General features: G+C 42.4%; 4 non-coding genes across 4 annotated transcripts; 2 read left to right on the forward strand and 2 right to left on the reverse strand.

Annotated features, from left to right (window-relative positions):
• Nucleotides 1–1,851: 1,851 nt before the first annotated feature.
• On the reverse strand, nt 1,852–1,924 carry TRNAM-CAU (transfer RNA methionine (anticodon CAU)). Its single transcript has one exon. It is a non-coding gene; the product is annotated as a tRNA-Met (tRNA).
• A 12,270-nt stretch (nt 1,925–14,194) lies between these two features.
• Nucleotides 14,195–14,267, reverse strand: TRNAF-GAA (transfer RNA phenylalanine (anticodon GAA)). The gene has a single exon. It is a non-coding gene; the product is annotated as a tRNA-Phe (tRNA).
• A 667-nt stretch (nt 14,268–14,934) lies between these two features.
• On the forward strand, nt 14,935–15,006 carry TRNAE-CUC (transfer RNA glutamic acid (anticodon CUC)). The gene has a single exon. It is a non-coding gene; the product is annotated as a tRNA-Glu (tRNA).
• A 2,073-nt stretch (nt 15,007–17,079) lies between these two features.
• TRNAL-AAG (transfer RNA leucine (anticodon AAG)) lies at nt 17,080–17,161 on the forward strand. Its single transcript has one exon. It is a non-coding gene; the product is annotated as a tRNA-Leu (tRNA).
• Nucleotides 17,162–19,107: the final 1,946 nt, after the last annotated feature.

A 19,107-nucleotide genomic window follows, 5' to 3' on the forward strand; every position in this document is an offset into this window, starting at 1 on the left:
ACATAAGGATGGATAAAACTTACACTGTGATAAATTGTATGGAACTTACAATCTAATCAGTATGGGGGTGAAGAATAGACAATCAAAGTGTTAAATAAAAGGGCAAGGCAACTTTTATTCTTAATTTAAATTTATTTATTTATGTGTTTATGGTGCTTTAAGTGAAAGTTTACAAATCAAGCCAGTCTCTTACACAAAAAGTTATACACACCTTGCCATGTACTCCTAGCTGCTCTTTCCCTAATGAGACAGTACATTCCTTCTCTCCTCCCTGTATTTCCTGTGTCCATTCAACCAGCTCCTGTCTCTCTCTTCCTTCTCATCTCTCCTCCAGACAGGAGTTGCCCACATAGTCTCATGTGTCTACTTGAGCCAAAAAGCTCACTCCTCACCAGTATTATCACCTATCTTATAGTCCAGTCCAATCCCTGCCTGAAGAGTTGGCTTTGGGAGTGGTTCCAGTCTTGGGGCAAAGCAACTTTGTACAATACTAAGTGCTACTAAGAAAATAAAGTAGGATGAGGTAATCTGATGAAAGATTGGTGAGAGATGGGATGGGAAACTAGTTAGGACCTGATGATAAGGGGAGGCGATAAAGCAAGGAGATTTCATGTATGAATGAAAAAATAAAAATGGGACTTGGTAAATGTTTAGGTTATAAGGGCTTAACGAAGTCCAAATTAGTCTTATTTTTTGAGATTGGGAGAACTGAATATCAGATTTTCATCGATCTGTCTATCAATTTTTTCAACAGCTTAAGTTGCACCATTACAAGGATACTGTCTCAAGAAGAAAGTGATATTCTTACTGTGTTTTGCATTAATCAGAAAACTTCCTCAGTATTGAAATCAGAAGAACTTGGACAAAATGGCTGTCCACCATAGTTTCAGAGGACATCTAGATCAACTGGCATAATAAAATCTATTAAGAAAGCATTCTACATTCCACTTTGGGGAGTGGCGTCTGGGGTCTTAGGCACTAGCAAGCCACCATCTAAGTTGCATCATTTGGTCTCAGCCCACTTGGAGCAAAGGCGAATGAAGAACACCAACGACACAAGGTAACTATGAGCCCGAGATAGAAAGGGCCACATAAACCAGAGACTACATCAGCCTGAGACCAGAAGAACTAGATGGTGCCTGGCTACAACCGAGGACTGCTCTGACAGGGAACACAAGTGAGAACCCCTGAGGGAGCAGGAGAGCAGTGGGATGCAGACCTCAAATTCTCCTAAAAAAAAAAAAATAAAAAGACCAGACTTAATGGTCTGATTGAGGCTAGAAGAACCCCAGAGGTCATGGTTCCCAGACCTTCTGTTAGCCCAAGACAGGAACCATTTCCAAAGCCAACTCTTCAGACAGGGATTGGACTGGACTATGGGATAGAAAATGATACTGGCGAGGAGTGAGCTTCTTGGATCAAGTAGACACATGAGACTATGTGGGCAGCTCCTGTCTCGATGGGAGATGAGAGGGCAGAAGGGGTCAGACGCTGGCGGAATGGACATGAAAACAGAGAGTGGAGGGAAGGAGTGTGCTGTCTCATTAGGGGGAGAGGAACTAGGAGTATATAGCAAGGTGTATATAAATTTTTGTATGACAGACTGACTTGATTGTTAACTTTCACTTAAAGAACAATAAAAATTGAAAAAAAAAAAAGAGCTTGTCGATTGTAAAGAGATGGAGACTATGTGTCTATTCAAGGAGAGGAGAACTAAAGTAGGAAATACAGGAGTCTTCCAGAAATTGAATGGCAGTTACGTAGGAGAAAGTTTAGACAACATACATCAGGCTCAATAGAAATAGAAGCACATCCAACAACAGCTTTCGAAGAACGTGGGCAAAACGCTACTGCCCCCTCTGAGGTTCGAACTCAGGACCTTCAGATTATGAGACTGACGCGCTGCCTACTGCGCTAAGGAGGCAGACAGAAGACGCCCCTCATCATATAATTTTACCACTAAAAATTTTACTTTCTTTAAACAGCTTCATTTTACTGTTCTAGATTGTCTTCATCTTAAATGTGTAAAATGAAGCCTTCTCCAAGAACGTCTTGAATAGCGTCAACAGCTTTCAATACCTGAATGAGATGAAGAAAAATCGCTGTAGATCCTTTTGCCTTCTTTCCCCGACTCTGAACAGATTATCCCCACCTCTGACGTCAGATGGAAATTTTTCTCAACTTCCTATCTGGAAACCTGCATACTTACCTGCGCTGCCGCCGGTCCATTTTTTTCTCCCTCACTATCCCTCTCTCCCTCCTTACCGGATCTTTCCGCTCAGTATTTAAACACAATTCAAGTGTTTACTACTAAACAACAGCAAACTTCCTTTGACTCCGCCCCTAGGTCTCCAGCTACCAATTTATCTCGTTTACCCCTTTCTCAAACTTTTCCTAGAGCTGTCTGTCCCCATTGCAAGAAAGAAAGCACTTCCCCAAGTCCCACTTTTCAACCCACTACAATCTTCCCCCATAAATTCTCTATCCTGAGGAAGTCCAAAGGGTTCCCGGACATGTGGGACTTGAAGGTTTAAAGGAACAAGGTGATCTTGGTGCCAATTCTTGGGAATCTGCTAGTATGTGAGAGAGGTAGTAAGAGGAACAGGCAGAGGTGAAAAGCCTGTTGTACTCACTGTCTATTTGTTTCCCCAGACACTGTCCCGGCTTTACCACTGAAAGTTCCATCTCTTGGGAAACTCCTACTGTTACGAAAAGTTCGGGCTTTAGGTTTTCAGAGATGAGTACGGAAGACTGACGGAAGTATAAAAACCCACCTGACAGCTTCACTCCCTGCCAAATAGGGGCTTTAAGCAACACTGATTTTAGCGTCAAATGGGTAGGAAAACGTCCCTGGGTGACTCAAACGCTTTGCTCTCAGTTGAGAACCTAAAGGTTGGAGATCCAAACCCACCACTGTGGCGCCGCGGGAGAAAGGCCTGGCAATCTGCTTCCGGGAAGATTACGGCCAAGAAAAACCTACGGAGCAGTCCTACTCCGTAATACAGGGATTCACCATGGGTCAGAATCAACTCGACGACAGTAGTTTGGTGTTTTTTGGGTAGGGCATAGATTCTCTGACTTCTGTAGATGCTGCCGCTGTTTCCCCCTGACTCTGCTGATGGCAACCTTGATTTTCGGTTCACAGTAATGAATCGTCGAGTGTTGCTTCACCCCTATTGATGCGAATTAAATAGGCAATATAAGTGTGTCCTAGTCGTGAGGGTCAACAGCCCCTCTTTGGCTCTGCCTTTGGATTAACTGTCATGATTGTATGAATATAGTGCTGGTGTGTGTGTATATATACGTATATATACATTTTAACTATTATGACCATGTTTTCTAAGAATTCATAATGAAAATGAGAACGATTACAATGCCAACACCAGTATCACTGGAAAAGTGTAAATGACTACCCTATTTTAATGACAGATGGAACAACACATATGACTAACTGGATTAAGGAGGTAAATGAAACAGAACATACTGCACAATATGCAGAAAAGAATTTGGGATTGGGCATGACGGAGAAGGGGGTGTAAAAGCATATGCGGATACTGAATGTCACAAGTCCGGCATGAGACAGGCATGAGCTTCTAAATCAATCAAAAGTGTTTTCTGTTTCCTGAAATGACACAAACGTTCAGTCGAAAATCACGTTGGGCATACCACAGGAATGAACTTGCATTATCTTAAGGTTTCCTTTATGACTTCAGTTCCAGAGTCAGAGGTTACAACTAAAATGTCTGTGGGCAAACAAAAGGGGCCATTTTGATAACATGTATCAGACCCTTACAATGTAGAGCTGATTTTTTCAGATCTTACCAACCTTGCTTTCTACAGTATAGCAACTTCAAGTGATACAACAAAAAATGTTTCCCCTAGCTTTTAGATACTTTGAAACTCTGAGTTTCCAATCACCTCCTTGATATGTATGAAGATTTAATAAAACCACAGAAAACATAAAAGATTGTTGATATCTTGCTCAAATAGAAATTAGGGCTTGCTCATCTATTTGCATATTCTGCAGACAGTGCTGATGTAAATTTTGGCAAATTTCCATTATGTCTATGTCTCAGTCATCTGGTGCTGCTAAAACAGAAATAGCGCAAGTGGATGGCTTTGACAGAAATTTGTCTTCACATATCATTCACCCTGGTGGTGTACTGGTTAAGTGCTATGGCTATTAGCCAAGAGGTCTGCAGTTCAAATCCACCAGGGCTCCTTGGGAACTCTCTGGGGCAGTTTTACTCTGTCCTGTAGGGTCGCTGTGAATCTAATCCACAGCAGTAGGTTTGGTTTTGTTTTTTTAGTGGGCTAGAAGCCCAAATTCAGGGCATCAGCTCCAGGGGAAGGCTTCCTTTCTCTGTTGGCTCTGGAGGAAGGTCCTTCTCGTCTATCCTCCCCTGAACCAGGAATCCCGGTCCAAAGGACGCTCTCTGTTCCTGGTGCTTCTTTCTTGGTGGCATGAGGCCCCCAACTTTCTGCTTGCTCCCCTTTCCTTTTATCTCTTGTAAGATAAATGGTGGCACAGGCTACACTCCAGGGAAACTCCCTTTACACTGTATCAGAGATGTGACCTTAGTAAGGGTGTTACAGTCCCACCCTAATCCTCTTTAATACAAAATTACAATCACAAAATAGAGGACAACACCACAATACTGGGAATTACGGCCGAGCCGAAGTGATACACACATTTTTTGGGGGGACATAATTCAGTCCATGACAGCCTACGAACTTTTTACCAAAGAAAATGAAAAGATTTAGCTGCTAAATGTCTTTCACATTTTATACTCAGCACTGCTAAAGAGGACTGTGATTTGCCTACTTGGGATTTTGAGACTTTCATGGTCTATTGAAGTTTATAGTCACTTTTTAAACAAAACAAAACAAAAAAACCCAGTGCCGTCGAGTCGATTCCGACTCATAGCGACCCTATAGGACAGAGTAGAACTGCTCCACAGTTTCCAAGGAGCGCCTGGCGGATTCAAACTGCCGACCTTTTCGTTGGCAGCCGTAGCACTTAACCACTACAAAATACGTAGATGTGCTTAATGAAATTTTTTACTTTATAGAAATGGAGGGAGATAGCTTCCTTAGGCTTGTGCCTAGAAGATGGCTGTCATTGCGGCCAGATGTAGAAAAGGTGTTGGCCTTCAGGAAAGTAATGTTTTCATAGTGTGGGACAAGAAGAACGGGCTTCTCTAATTTGGAAATACTTTGAGAATCAGAATGGAGAAAAGGCTTACAGTAAGTCAAATTTATATGCTTTTTCCAACATTGTTCAATGTTAGGTGTACCTGACCTAACCTATCCTGTTGCCGTCGAGTCGATTCCGACTCATAGTGACCCTCTAGGACAGAGTAGAACTAACTGCCCTGTAGAGTTTCCAAGGAGCATCTGCTGGATTCAAATTGCTGACCTTTTGGTTAACAGCCGTAATACTTAACCACTACACCACCAGGGTGTAGGCTGTGACAAAAAACAAAAACAAAAAAATGACTTTTTTTAAAGAAATAAGACTACTTTAGAATGAAAAAAATTAAAACAAAAAAAAAAGTCACCAGAAGAGGGAGCTAAGTTAAACAGGCTTTTCTCAATTTCTTTACTAAAACTATAACTTATTTGGAGTCCAGCTTTGATTTCACATATTCAGATTACTCCTGTACTTCAAAACCATTTTCCCTGAGAAATGGAAGATTACATTGTGATATGGCCAATGTGTTCTGGAGTGTTTAAAAATGATGGACAGTTTATTTATTTACTTCAATTGTACTTTAGGTGAAAGTTTACGGAACAAACTAGTTTCTCATCAAACAGTATACACCTTGTTCTATGACATTGGTTAACAATCCCATGACATGTCAACACACTCCCTTCTCAATCCTGGGTTCCCTAATACGAGCTTTCCTGTTCCCTTCTGCCTTCAGTTCCTGCCCCAGGGCTGGTGCATCCCTTTAGTCTTGTTTTGTTCCATGGGCCTGTTCAGTCTTTGGCTGAAGGGGGAAGAACCTCAGGAGTGACCTCATTACTGAGCTGAAAGGGTGTCTGGGGGGCCATACTCGCAGGGTTCCTCCAGTGTCTGTCAGGCAAGCAGGTCTGGTCTTTTTTTTTTTTTTAGTTTTTATTGTGCTTTAAGTGAAAGTTTGTAATCAAGTCAGTCTCTCACGCAAAAACTTATATACACCGTGCTACATACTCCCAACTGCTCTCCCCCTAATGAGACAGCCCGCTCCCTCCCTCCACTCTCTTTTTTATTGTCTATTTCTCCAGCTTCTAACCCCCTCTACCCTCTCATCTCCCCTCTAGGCAGGAGATGCCAACATAGTCTCAAGTGCCACCTGATCCAAAAAGCTCACTCCTCACCACCATGCCTCTCCATCCCATTGTCCAGTCCAATCCCTGTCTGAAGAGTTGGCTTTGGGAATGGTTCCTCACCTGGGCCAACAGAAGGTCTGGGGGTCATGACCACTGGGGTCCTTCTAGCCTCAGTCAGGCCATTAAGTCTGATCTTTTTAGAAGAATTTGAGGTCTGCATCCCACTGATCTCCTGCTCCCTCAGGAGCTCTCACTCGTGTTCCCTGTCAGAGCAGTCCTCGGTTGTAGCCGGGCACCAACTAGTTCTTCTGGTCTCAGGCTGATGTAGTCTCTGGTTTATGTGGCCATTTCTGTCTCTTGGGCTCGTAATTACCTTGTGTCCTTGGTGTTCTTCATTTTCCTTTGATCCAGGTGGGTTGAGACCAATTGATGCATCTTAGATGGTCTTTCTTTTTGAGTTAGAATTTTGTTCTACATTTTTCTCCAGCTCTGTCTGGGACCATCTCTTGTGATCCCTGTCAGAGCAGTCAGTGGTGGTAGCTGGGCACCATCTTGTTGTGCTGGACTCAGTCTGGTGGAGGCCATGGTAGATGTGGTCCCTTGGACAATCTTTCCCTTGTATCTTTAGTTTTCTTCATTCTTCCTTGCTCCCAAAGGGGTGAGACCAGTGGAGTATCCTAGATGGCTGCTCACAAGCTTTTAAGGCCCCAGATGCTACTCACCAAAGTAGGATGTAAAACATATTCTTTATAAATTATGTTATGCCAATTGAGCTAGATGTTCCCTGAGACCATGGTCCCCACAGCCCTCAGCCCAGCAATTCCGTCCCTCAGGGAGTTTTGATGTGTCTATGGAGCTACAATGACCTTGCCTTTTACAGATTGTGCTGGCTTCCCCAGTATTGTGTACTGTCTTACCCTTCACCCAAGTTTCCACTTACCTATTGTCTATTAAGTGTTTTTCCCTCCCCACCCCTCCCCTCACTCTTAACCATCAAAGATTGTTTCTTTTTGTATGTAAAGCTTTTCGTGAGTTTTACAGTAGTGGTCTCATACAATATTTGTCTTTTTGTGATTGACTTATTTCACTTACCACAATGCCCTCTAAATTCATCCATGTTATGAGATGCTTCACAGATTCATCTTTGTTCTTGATCATTGTGTAATAGGAAGAGGGACATCATGCTTGGTAAGGTACACGGGGTCAGTGGAAAAGATGAAGACCCTCAATGAGGTAGACTGACACAGTGGCTGCAACAGTGGGCTCAAACATGGCAACGATTGTGAGGATGGCACAGGACCAGGCAGTGTTTTGTTCTGTTGTGCATGGGTTTGCTATGAGTTGGAACTGACTCGATGGCACCTAACGACAACAACAATACTCTGTTGTGTATACGTACCACAGTTTGTTTATCCATTCATTTGTTGATGGGCATCTAGGTTGTTTCCATCTTAAAAATGATAGACATTTTAGACATGGAGATGATATGATGAATTTATAGATGTAAAGGACCTGATTGACAAACAGATGATAGTCTATCAAAAACAAACTAGTAGATACAAAGTAGATGGACATTTCTAGGGGAGCTAAATAGTAATTCCAACAAGTCTAAAAATCTACTCTTGCTAACTAGTAAAATCCTGAGTATTCCATGCTCCGTGCTCAAATGTTTTTTGTTGAGAAGATATTTAGCTTGATGTCATCACATTGGAATAATACAAGGAATCAGGATAATATGAGCTTGGTAAGAGCAGAGCTGCAAGTCAAAATGAATTTTGTCTTTGACTGTGTTCAATTACTCTGTAAAAGAAAATGAGGATGTCCTAAAAGGCTGCAGTCAGTTCAGAGAAGTAATATTGGAAAAGTAGGCAGAAAAGGTAAAAATATCTTACTGTATCATGCGACAGGAAGAACCATGTCATTGTTATTTTTTAAGTGTAAGTAATATCTGTTTAAGTAGTCTTATTGTATTTATATTCCTTTATGTTCTTAATTTTATTTTACATTCTTCTTTGTATTTATGTTCCTCTTACATTAACGTAGCTTAAGAAACCAAATAACAGTCTATGAAATTTTAATATCCAATAAAAATAAAGACTTTTAAAAAGTTTAAAAACATTACTAACTCAGAGAACAGAAAGAAACATTACAAAATACTATTACATTTTCTCACACGTATTATTTATGTAATTAGTCCTATTGTTAATTACTACTAATTACCCAGAAAAAAACCCAGTGCTGTCGAATCAATTCCGACTCATAGCGACCCTACAGGACAGAGTAGAACTGCCCCACAGAGTTCCCAAGGAGTGTCTGGTGGATTCAAACTGCTGACCCTTTGATTAGCAGCCATAGCACTTAACCACTACACCACCAGAGTTTCCTACTACTAATTACCTTTGTTAAATCATCCTATTGTTTTTAAAAATAATAGCATTTATGTAACACAGAAAATAAATAACATGATTTTAAATAAACATCTACTTTTAAGATTTTTATGTAAAATGCCACATGTGTATGTAACTGTTGATATATAATTATGTTTCTTTGGTCTCTTTGGCTATGTCCTAGTTGGCTATCTAAAAAATTGTACACTCAAAGCAGCTACCTCACCAAAGATTGAAGAAACACTCTGTTTAAGAACAGAACAAAGAATTAAGGAGAGGTTCCAGCAAGCTTCAAGGTCAAGGTCTCGCTTAGGATAAAAATGGATGATTTCTGATAGGCCAAAAAAAAAAAAAAAAAAAAAGATTTCTTATTAAGTTTTCAAAATGACTGGAGATAATGAATAAGATGGCTGTCAATGCCTCTGAGAGTTTGATTGGGCTAGAATATCCAAGATGGCTCACTCACGTAACTGGCAGTGGCAACTGATGTGGGTGGTCTGCTAGGAGCTGAGCTAAGGCTGTCGCCCAGAGTGCATAGGCATGGCCCTTCCACGTGACTTGGGCTTCTCACAGCCTGGTGACTGGGTTCTGAGAGAGAGCTCCCCAAGACTGAGCACTGTAAGAAACAAAGGTAGAAGCTGCAAGATTTCTATTGGCTCAGGCCTGGAACTGCCACAATGTCACTTCAATGAAATTCTATTAGGTCAGCCAAGATTCACTGTGGGAAGGGGCTACACAACTGCTGATTACCGAGAGGCATGCTACATTGGGGACCATTTTTGGAGATAGCTACCACACAAGGTAACTCTTTCCCCTCTCCCCCCTTTGCAGCCTCATCTTCTTCCCCTTGCCCCATGGACCCTTGACTCTATGCTCAGGTCTAAATGAACTATGCAACTAGTTATTTTCCCAGACATTCATACATTTTCAGCTTTGTACATGCTGTTACCTCATCCTCAAAAGTTCTTTCCCATGTTCTTCCTTACCTGTCTAATTATCCACCACCAGTTGCCATTGAGTTCATTCTGACTCATGGTGATTCCATGTGTGTCTGAGTAAAACTGTGCCTAATTATAGGTCATCTTTAAGTCACATTTTAGCTATCACCTCCTCCAGTAAACCATATCTATCTTATGATAGGTGCCTATATTGGTGATCTGATATAAAGCACCCTGACTTTACATCTATCTAAGAACATATGAGTGTATATTAATTCTTACTGGTTTATTTGTCTCTATTCTTCATCAAAGGGGCCCTGGTGGCACAGCGTTTAAGTGCTTAGCTGCAAACCTAAAGTTCGGCAGTTTGAACCAACCAGCTGCTCCTCTGGAGAAAAAAGTTGGCAAGTCTGCTTCTGTAAAGAAGGCCTGAGAAGCTGTGTGGGGCAGTTCTACTCTGTCCTATAAGGTCACTATGAGTGGGAATTGATATGGCGGCAAACAACAACAACAACATTCTTCATCAGGTCATAAATTCCTTGGAAGAATGTATTTTGAGCTCTCAGATTCCCCAGCTGGGCCTGGGTATATATGGTATAAAGAAGGGCCTTAGTAGATGTTGGCTGACAGAAGGAGTGATTGAACAGTTCTCTGCATTTATTTGCCACTCACCACAAAATAAAAATACACACAACATGAAACTGTGCAAATACCATGGTTTCAACCATGTAAAAAATTTTGTATGAATAGGAACAAGAACTAAGTATAAAAAAGGTAAAAGGGAAATATCCATAAACAGTTGTGGGGGTAGAACTATCAATATCTTAAAAAAAAATTGTATTCTAATGTTTATTTTTTATCCTGATGCTCCAATATCATAATTACGTGGCTGTTAAATGAAACAGTAGAACCATCACATTCCAAAGTATCAATGACCTCGTCACTGACAGCATGAACCACTGATCAGCATCATATGCCTACCCTGAGAGCTTCTTTTTTTTTTGCATTTTAGTTGAAGGTTTACAGAGAAATTAATTTCTCATTAAACAATTAACACACAAATTGCTTTGTGACATTGGTTGCCAACCCCACAACATGTCAACACTCTCCGCTTCTCCACCTTGGGTTCCCCATTACCACCTTTCCTGTCCCCTCTTGCCTTCTCCTCCTTGACCTTGGGCTTGTGTGCTCAGTCTCATTTTGTTTTATGGACCTGCCTAATCCTTGGCTGAAGCGTGAACCTCAGGATTGACTTCATTACTGAGCTAAATGGGTGGCCGAGGCCACACTGTCTGGGTTTCTCCAGTCTCTGTCAGTCCAGTAAGTCTGGTCTTTTGTGCGTGTGTGTGTGTGAGTTAGAATTTTCTTGTACATTTTTCTCCACCTCTGTCCAGGACACTGTATTGTGATCCCTGTCAGAGCAGTCAGTGGTGGTAGTAGCTGGGCACCACTTTCTTGTGCTGGACTCAGTCTGGTGGAGGCTGTGGTAGTTGTGGTCCATGAGTCCATTGGACTAATCTTCCCCTTGTGTCTTTGGTTTTCTTCATTCTCCCTTGCTCCTGATGCGCTGGTACCAGTGGAGTATATTAGATGGCTGCACACAAGCTTTTAAGACCCCAGAAACTGCTTACCAGAGTAGGATGTAGAACATTTTCTTCATAAACCCTGTTGTGCCAATTGAGCCAGTTGTCCCCCAAGACCATGGACCCCAGCCCTAAATCCATAATTGAATGTGTCTTTGACGCTTCCATGACCTTGCTTTGTTGAAACTGTGCTGACTTCCCCAGTATTGTGTACTGTCTTCCCCTTCACCGGTACCACTTATCTATTGTCTAGAGTTCCTGAGAGCTTCTTAAAAATGCTGACCCCCAGACTTTTTTTCTTATTGCACTTTAGATGAAGGTTTACAGATAAATTAGTTTCCCGTTAAACACTTAATGCACATATTGCTTTGTGACATTGGTTTCCAACGCCATGACATGTCATCACTCCCAGACTCGACCCCAGACCTGCAGAATTAGAATCTGTATTTTAGTAAGATCCCCACGTGATTTCCTATACGTATCTAAGTTTGCGAAACACATTCAACACAGCCCGCACCCTTTCCCTTATTAAATTTACAGCCGTTTGTTCAACCGGCCTTTTGCAAAGATTCCGAAGACAACGTAGTAAGGGATACTGATTGACATCTCTGCTGGTTCTTTCTGAGTCTCTTCAGTTGGATTCTATGAACCATCCCTGCAGTCTAGAGTGGGACGCTGGCTGGGGAGTGAAGGAACCGCAGGCGGGTCTGGCCGCCCCGCCCCGCCCCGCCCCGCCCACTCGGCGGTCAGCCTCAGCCTCTAGACCCGCAGCGCGGCTGCAGCCAGCGCCGGGCACGGTGGCGCGCGCCTGTAATCCCAGCTCCTCCGGGAGGCTGAGGTCGGCGGATCGTGGATGCTCGGGGGTTCGGGACTAAGGCGCTGTGTGGAGCGGGCGTCCGCACCAGGCATGGCACCAACATGGGGCTCCTGGGGGAGCCCGGGGGCACCAGGTTGTCTAAGGAGGGGGGGACCCGGCCCAGGTCGGAAACGGAGCAGGTCAAACTCCCCGTGCTGGGCGGCGGTGGGATCGCGCCTGCGAGCAGTGTCCTCAGTTCCGCCCGAGACGTCCGACGAGACCCGGTCTCTTTTTTTCAAGTTTCCTTTTTCAGGATTTTCTTCTTAAAAACTGTTTGTTTTACTCCAGTTTTATGTTTGCACACAGAGGATGGCGTGACTGCACGTGGGGGGCAGGGCCACATACTACCCTTTGCTCGATTTTCAGGTTTTGCACGCACGGGAGAGTGTTTCAGTTAGTAGGCACCCGAAGAAACTCTTCTTAGTGGCCTATTACCCTAGAATTTCTCCACGCTGCGCTCTGCCTTTTCCAAAACGTCAAGGCAAAGGTATGTATTGCGTTTTCAAATACCGTTGGGTAAAGGGCACATGGAATCTCTCCGTGTTATTTTTTATAGCTGCATGCAAATCTACAAATTATCTTTAAAAAGCAAAACAAACCAAATCAAAACAGAAAACGGAACAGAACAACAACAACAACAAAAAACAACCAAAGTCAGGACCCTGACCAGTAGCCATTTCTAAGGAGTTATGGGGCGGGAGGAGGGGTGGGGGGGGGTGGGGAATTAAATGGAGCTTCCAGAGAGCTCAGAAAGAATTGGAAAAGATTCGAGTCCAAGGTCTGAAAGAGGAGTTTCTTGAAGAAAGTGTTGTCAATAGATTTGCATACTGAACAAAATTAAGTCTAGAACCTTTTTTTGAGCCAAGCAAGGCATTCGAAAGTTAGGGATTTGATGGTAATGGTCTGATGGAATTGGAAGGCAGATTTCAGTTGATGAGCAGGTGATGAGGAAAGAAGTGGAGGCAAACAGCTTCTTGCACTGTTCTCGTGTCTGGAGACCTGGGCATTCTGTAGTTTGAAGAATTAGTTAAGGGAGAGAGAGATCAAAGACATTAGGACAAAAAGAGAAATAGATAACGCATAGTCCCTTAAGGAATGGGAAAAGGGACTAAAAACTCAGACGGAGTGTTAGCCTTGGCAATGAGGGAAAACTTTTTGTCAGAGTACGAAGGAAGAAGGCTGGGGTATGCAAAGAGCTAGCAAATTAAGAGGTAAGGAAAAAGGAGGCTGAGGGAATATTCTGGTTCTCTTTCACTCCTTCAAGACTAAAAAAAAAAAAAGAAAAAAAAGAGCTAAACCGGTGGCGTCAATTCAGACTCAGAGCGATCCTACAGACTGATTAGAGCTGCCCCATAGTTTCCAAAACGCGACTTTGAGGATTTGAACTGCCAGGCTTTCGCTTAACGGCCATAGCATTTAAACACTTCGCCACCAGAATTTCCTCGGCATGTAAACTCCCCAACTATTCCTGAATTAATTTGGTCGGCTCACTGTTCTAAGAACCTTTCCTTCAGCGCCCCTGCCCTCCCTCTCTCTTTCCCTTCAGAGTCGCTTAAGAGGCCACTTAATAAATACTGAGGAAACATAAGCTCGAAAACAAAATGTAAATTTTATTGAACTCTCTTTCCACATCTATCTGGAGGACAGGTCCCCCTTTGTTATTAGAAGCTGGTGGAAAAGAAGATCAGATAAAAAAAAAAGTTTAGAAATGAACAAGAGAAAGGAGGATCCTTAGGGCTCCTGGATTTTGGGTTTTAAGGTTGTTGGGACAACTCCATGAGAATGAAGCAGGGGTAGTGTTGGAGAAAGAGGAACATAGCAGAAGTGGAACACAGCCCGAACCAAGAAAGTGAAAGGAAATACTGAACATAACGAGGAAGGGAGAAAAGTGGTTCTTCTTTAGCCTCTGCCTTTTTTATTTACTGAAATTTCGAAGCCCAACCCTATGTCCCTACTATTGGAACAATCCTTCAATCATACAATCCCCTTGTGTCTTCCTTTATGACTTAGAGATATATTTTCGTCTTGTCTTTCGGTTTGAGGGGATATATCCATATTTGCAAGGAAAAAATTCAGTATTTTTATTGTAACAGGCTCTAAAAGTGGATTTACGTCTGCCGAAACCCGGGATCGAACCAGGGACCTTTAGATCTTCAGTCTAACGCTCTCCCAACTGAGCTATTTCGGCTCCGCCCACAAAGGGGATGAAATAAAGTGTGATGGGTTTGTGTTTTCAATCTTATTCCCTAAATACTATCTCCTTAATAACATCGGAAAAAAGACGTGGCAGTCGGCTTCTGTAAAGATTTACAGCCTTGGAAACCCTATATGGCAGTTCTACGCTGTTCTAGAGGGTCGGTATGAGTCGGAATCGACTGAAAGGCAGGGGTTTCGGTTTTTTGATTTAATAGATAACGTGGCAAACACTTTGCGGGAACCAAGGATAAATAAAAAAAAGGCTTCTGTTTTCAAACGCTCATCATTTTATGATGAGAAAGGAAAGAAGTCAATTATGAATTAATGTGATAACTGTCGGAGTGACTTAGTGAAATGCTGCAGTTTGTCTTCAGTTGAATCCATCGGCCCGGGACAGAGCAGAGGCCCTACCTAGCTACATGTTCCGTAAATTACTCCTTCAGCACTGTCAACCCCCCCGCCCCGTTCTTATTTAATTGTTTGGTACAGAACAGAAGGTTGGTGCATATATGAATAAAATTTAGCTGTAGTTTGTTGGCTATAAATCAAAATCGGCAGGACAGCAGTGGTTTGTTTTTTTTTTTGATAGCTTACGGGAGAGTCGGGAAGTAAGTGTAGCATTCAACTGGTAAGAATATTTCAAAGGGCTTACTCAAGCTTCCCTGGTGGTCTAGTGGTTAGGATTCGGCGCTCTCACCGCCGCGGCCCGGGTTCGATTCCCGGTCAGGGAAAAGTGTCTCTTTTGCATCGTTTTGAGCTTTTGACCCGGGACGAAGGGGAAATATGTAACGGCTAAAAGTTAAGCTGTATATAAATTAACTTTCAATGTTCATATGAGGCATTTTCTGCTTAGAAACCCAGCGCCGAATTTGAAGTTTCAACTGCAAAATGACAAGCCATGGAATTTTCAACGAATTGTTTATTCAATAAACACTCAGCGTTTCACGAGTGCCAGGCACTGTTCTAAGCCATTTAAAATATTAACTCATTGAATTGGATGATTCACTGAGAGGGAAATTTTGGAGACAACTGATTAACTCTAGAAGGTGATGGATATTAACACGTTACAAAAGACAGTTATGAAGATGAGAGAGAAGAAACGGGGAATTCATTCCTCGGAGCTTTGATTTAGCAGCAGGAGTAACTCCCCCTGTTCCGGATTTTCTAGGTCAGTTCCACATTGGTGCAACTGAGTGCTGGGACATACCCCCTGAAATAGTGACTCGGTAATTTAATCCTTTACGGAAGCGGTTTCGGGACTGCTGATCTCTCTAGCGCCTCCACCTGTTTCCCGCTATGAATGCACAATTTATCTGAATTTTCCTAAGAAATAGGAAAAAATCCTAAGTATTTTTTATCGAGGGAAAACTACTGTGACAAAACTGAGAAACAGGCAAACGGTGGATTCAGCATCTCTGAATACCTGAGAAATTTACTAATAATTATTTGAGAAAAAACAAACTTTGTTGTTCTGCGAATTGGCTTTCAGCAAGGATGTCCTACAGGGTCATTGTGAGTCGGAATCGTTTCTTTTGGTTTGGTTGCCTCTGTGTTAACTGGCTCCGGTGTTGGGGTACGAAATTTTGTTAACTTGGTTTGTCTAAATAGCAGCTACAGATGTATTGCTTATTGTTTCCTTCTTATTTCTTATAAAATGTTCGATGCTAGTGTGACCTCTCCGGATATTTCCAAACAAGATCGTGGTGCCCTGATCTTACTTTAGGAACAGGTGGGGACATGATGTTTGTGTGATTATGGTAAATGAAGCAGTGATCTCTTTCTAATTAATTAAACTAATTACACATTCCTTCTCCTCTTCCCCCAACATATAATTTCACAATTTCCAAAACCTCTTTGAACTGGGAACCTCCTTTGTCATCTTGCCAATTCTCTCTTTGAGTTAATAAACATTGACACGTACGTGAGGTCAATTTGTCTAAGGAATTTTGTTTTGACATAAGCATAAAAGTAGTATAGCTGGTCAAATTTCTGGCTATACTGCAGCTTATTCGTGTCTTTCCGCCTAATGTTTCACAAGAAATCAACCTTCTAGACCTGGTGGCAATTACTTCCTGAACAACCCTCTTCCCATCATGTCATATTTTGTCTCCTCTTTATGTGTATTTGTAGCAAGAATCCTTTGCCTCATTCTTTTTATATCCTAGCTTTTAGGGAGCAGTCTCGGTGGGACCCCTGAATATGCTTGGGGAAGGGACTATATTGATTTATGCCTGTTTTTTTACTTTTCCAAATCAAGCTGATTAGAGACAAGCAGCCGTCTTCGAAAATTACATGATTTTTCCTCCTGTTATGAGCTCTCGTTCATTGTCCATGAAGAAAAAAATTCCCTAATCCTGTATTTTAGTGCAGTAGGCTCTGCTCCCTCACCAGGCTGCTACCTGATTACTAGCAAGGACCGCTCTTTCTTCCCCTTCCTTGGTGTTCCGCGGAGGTGCTCGGTTCTCGGTGGTGGGTGAATGTGGGTCCCCTTCAGTTTTCTTTCGTAGCGTCTCCTTTGCCAAAACTACTCAAGGGCTCATTCCGGGGGGTCTGGGCTCCCGCCAGGCGTCACTATCCATGGTGACAAACAGGCAGGCGTTTCGGGTCCGCTGGTCTCCTCACCTCTCTCAGCAGTGGTGAAGCGAAGTGTCGAGAGTCGGGCTGGGTGGTGAGGATCGCCAGGCAGGTGTTCACCAGGTGTGTTACAGGAAGGGCCAGAGAAAAGATAGTGGTGGGGAAAAGCTTCCCTGGTGCGAGAAAGGGCAAATGTTTACTCTTAAAAGAAAAACAAAGCACAACGACATGGTAGTGTGGCCGAGCGGTCTAAGGCGCTGGATTAAGGCTCCAGTCTCTTCGGGGGCGTGGGTTCGAATCCCACCGCTGCCAGCTCCTTTTCTGCCTCACTCCGGCGTACCTAATACACGTTCATTCTTCGCTCTCACTGTGGCCTCTACTCACAGCCTCAAAGGTGAGGCAGGTTTTCCCTCTTCTGACTTGTGTTCCCAGGGGCTGGGGATAACTACTGGGCGCATAACTCCCAGAACTGTACCCAACGCAAATTATTCAATTAATCAGTTTCTCTATTATTGAGCAGCAAATATATTCTAGGTAAAGTGGATACAGAAATAGACAGCACATTAAAATAAATAAATAGATAAATAGATTTAAAAAAAAGCTTCCATAGAGCGTATTTCCTTATTACAAAGTCTGAATGGATGTCAGACTCCTGGGATTCACTTGTAACGGAAGATAGGTCTTGCCCAAGCCTCCGAATTACTTTTTGGAATCTGCCGCTGGCAGCGAGGAAGTCTCTCATTTCATATTTCGTACTCTAATTATACGGAGCTGAGAACGTAGAGCAGTTAAGCGGAACGGAAGAAATGATGAAGTAAAAGAGTTAAACAGATTTCAAAGGGCGGCTCCAGGAGACAAGGTAAAGTATTATAATGAAATGTGCTGACACGTAAGAAAACCAAACGGGAAGAACACCCTGGATATTTCTCAAGCTCAAAGAACTGAAGAAAAAATCCAAACCTCGAGTTGCAATATTTAAGGATTCTAAAGGGGATATATCGAACAATGCAGGAAACATCAAAAAAGATGGAAGGAACATAGTCACAGTACCAGGAAGAATTGGTCGAAGTTCAATCATTTCAGGAGGTAGCTTGTGATCAAGAACCAACGCTTTCGAAGAAAGAAGTCCAAGCTGCACTGAAGACATTGGTGAAAAACAAGGCTCCAGAAACTGACAGAACACCAACTGAGACGTTTCAACAAACGAAGGCAGCTGTGGCGCTGGAATGCTGACTTGTCTATGCCTAGAAATTTGGAAGACAGTTATCTGACCAACTGACTGGAAGAGCTCCATATTTGTGCCCATTCCAAAGAAAGGTGATTCAACAGAATGTGGAAATTATCAAACAGTATCATTAATATCACACGCAAGTAAAATTTTGCAACACATCGGCAGGGAACTGCCAGAAATTCAAGCCGGACTCAGAAGAGGATGAGGAATGAGGGATAACATTGCTGATATCAGATGGATCTTGGCTGAAAGCAGAAAATACCAGAAGGATGTTTACCTGTGTTTTATTGACTATGCAAAGGCATTTTACTGCATGCATCATAACAAACTATAGATAACATTGCCAAGAATGGGAATTCCAGAACACTTAACTGTGCTCATGAGGAACCTGTACACAGACCAAGAAGCAGTTGTGGAAACAGAACAAGGGGATATTGTGTGGTTTAAAATCAGGGAAGGTGTGCGTCAGGGTTGTATCCTTTCACCATATTCAGTCTGTATGCTTAGCAAGTAATCTGAGAAGCTGGACTATATGAAGAAGAATAGGGCATCAGGATTGCAGGAAGACTCTTTAACAACCCGTGATATGCAGATGACACAACCTTGCTTGCTGAGGGTGAAGAAGACTTGAAGCACGTACTGATGAAGATTAAATACTACAGCCTTCAGAATGGATTAAAACTCAATGTAAAGAGAACAAAAGTCCTCAATACTGGTCCAATAATATTTTTTCTGATAAGCAGAAAAACTATTTAAAGATGTAAAGAATTTCATTTTACTTGGATCTACAATGAATGCACATGGAAGCTGCAGCCAAGAAATCAAACAACGTATTGCATTGGGCAAATCTGTTACAAAAGACCTCTTTAAAGCATTAAAGAGCAAAGATGTCACTCTGAGGACTAAGGTGGACCTGACCTAAGCCATGGTATTTTCAGTTGCCTTATATACCTGCAAATGTTGGACAATGAATAAGACTGAAAAAGAATGATGCCTTTGAATTATGGTGTTGATGAAGAATATTGAC

The sequence above is a fragment of the Loxodonta africana genome, chromosome 1 (assembly GCF_030014295.1).
Source record: "Loxodonta africana isolate mLoxAfr1 chromosome 1, mLoxAfr1.hap2, whole genome shotgun sequence".
In the NCBI taxonomy this organism is placed as follows: domain Eukaryota; kingdom Metazoa; phylum Chordata; class Mammalia; order Proboscidea; family Elephantidae; genus Loxodonta; species Loxodonta africana.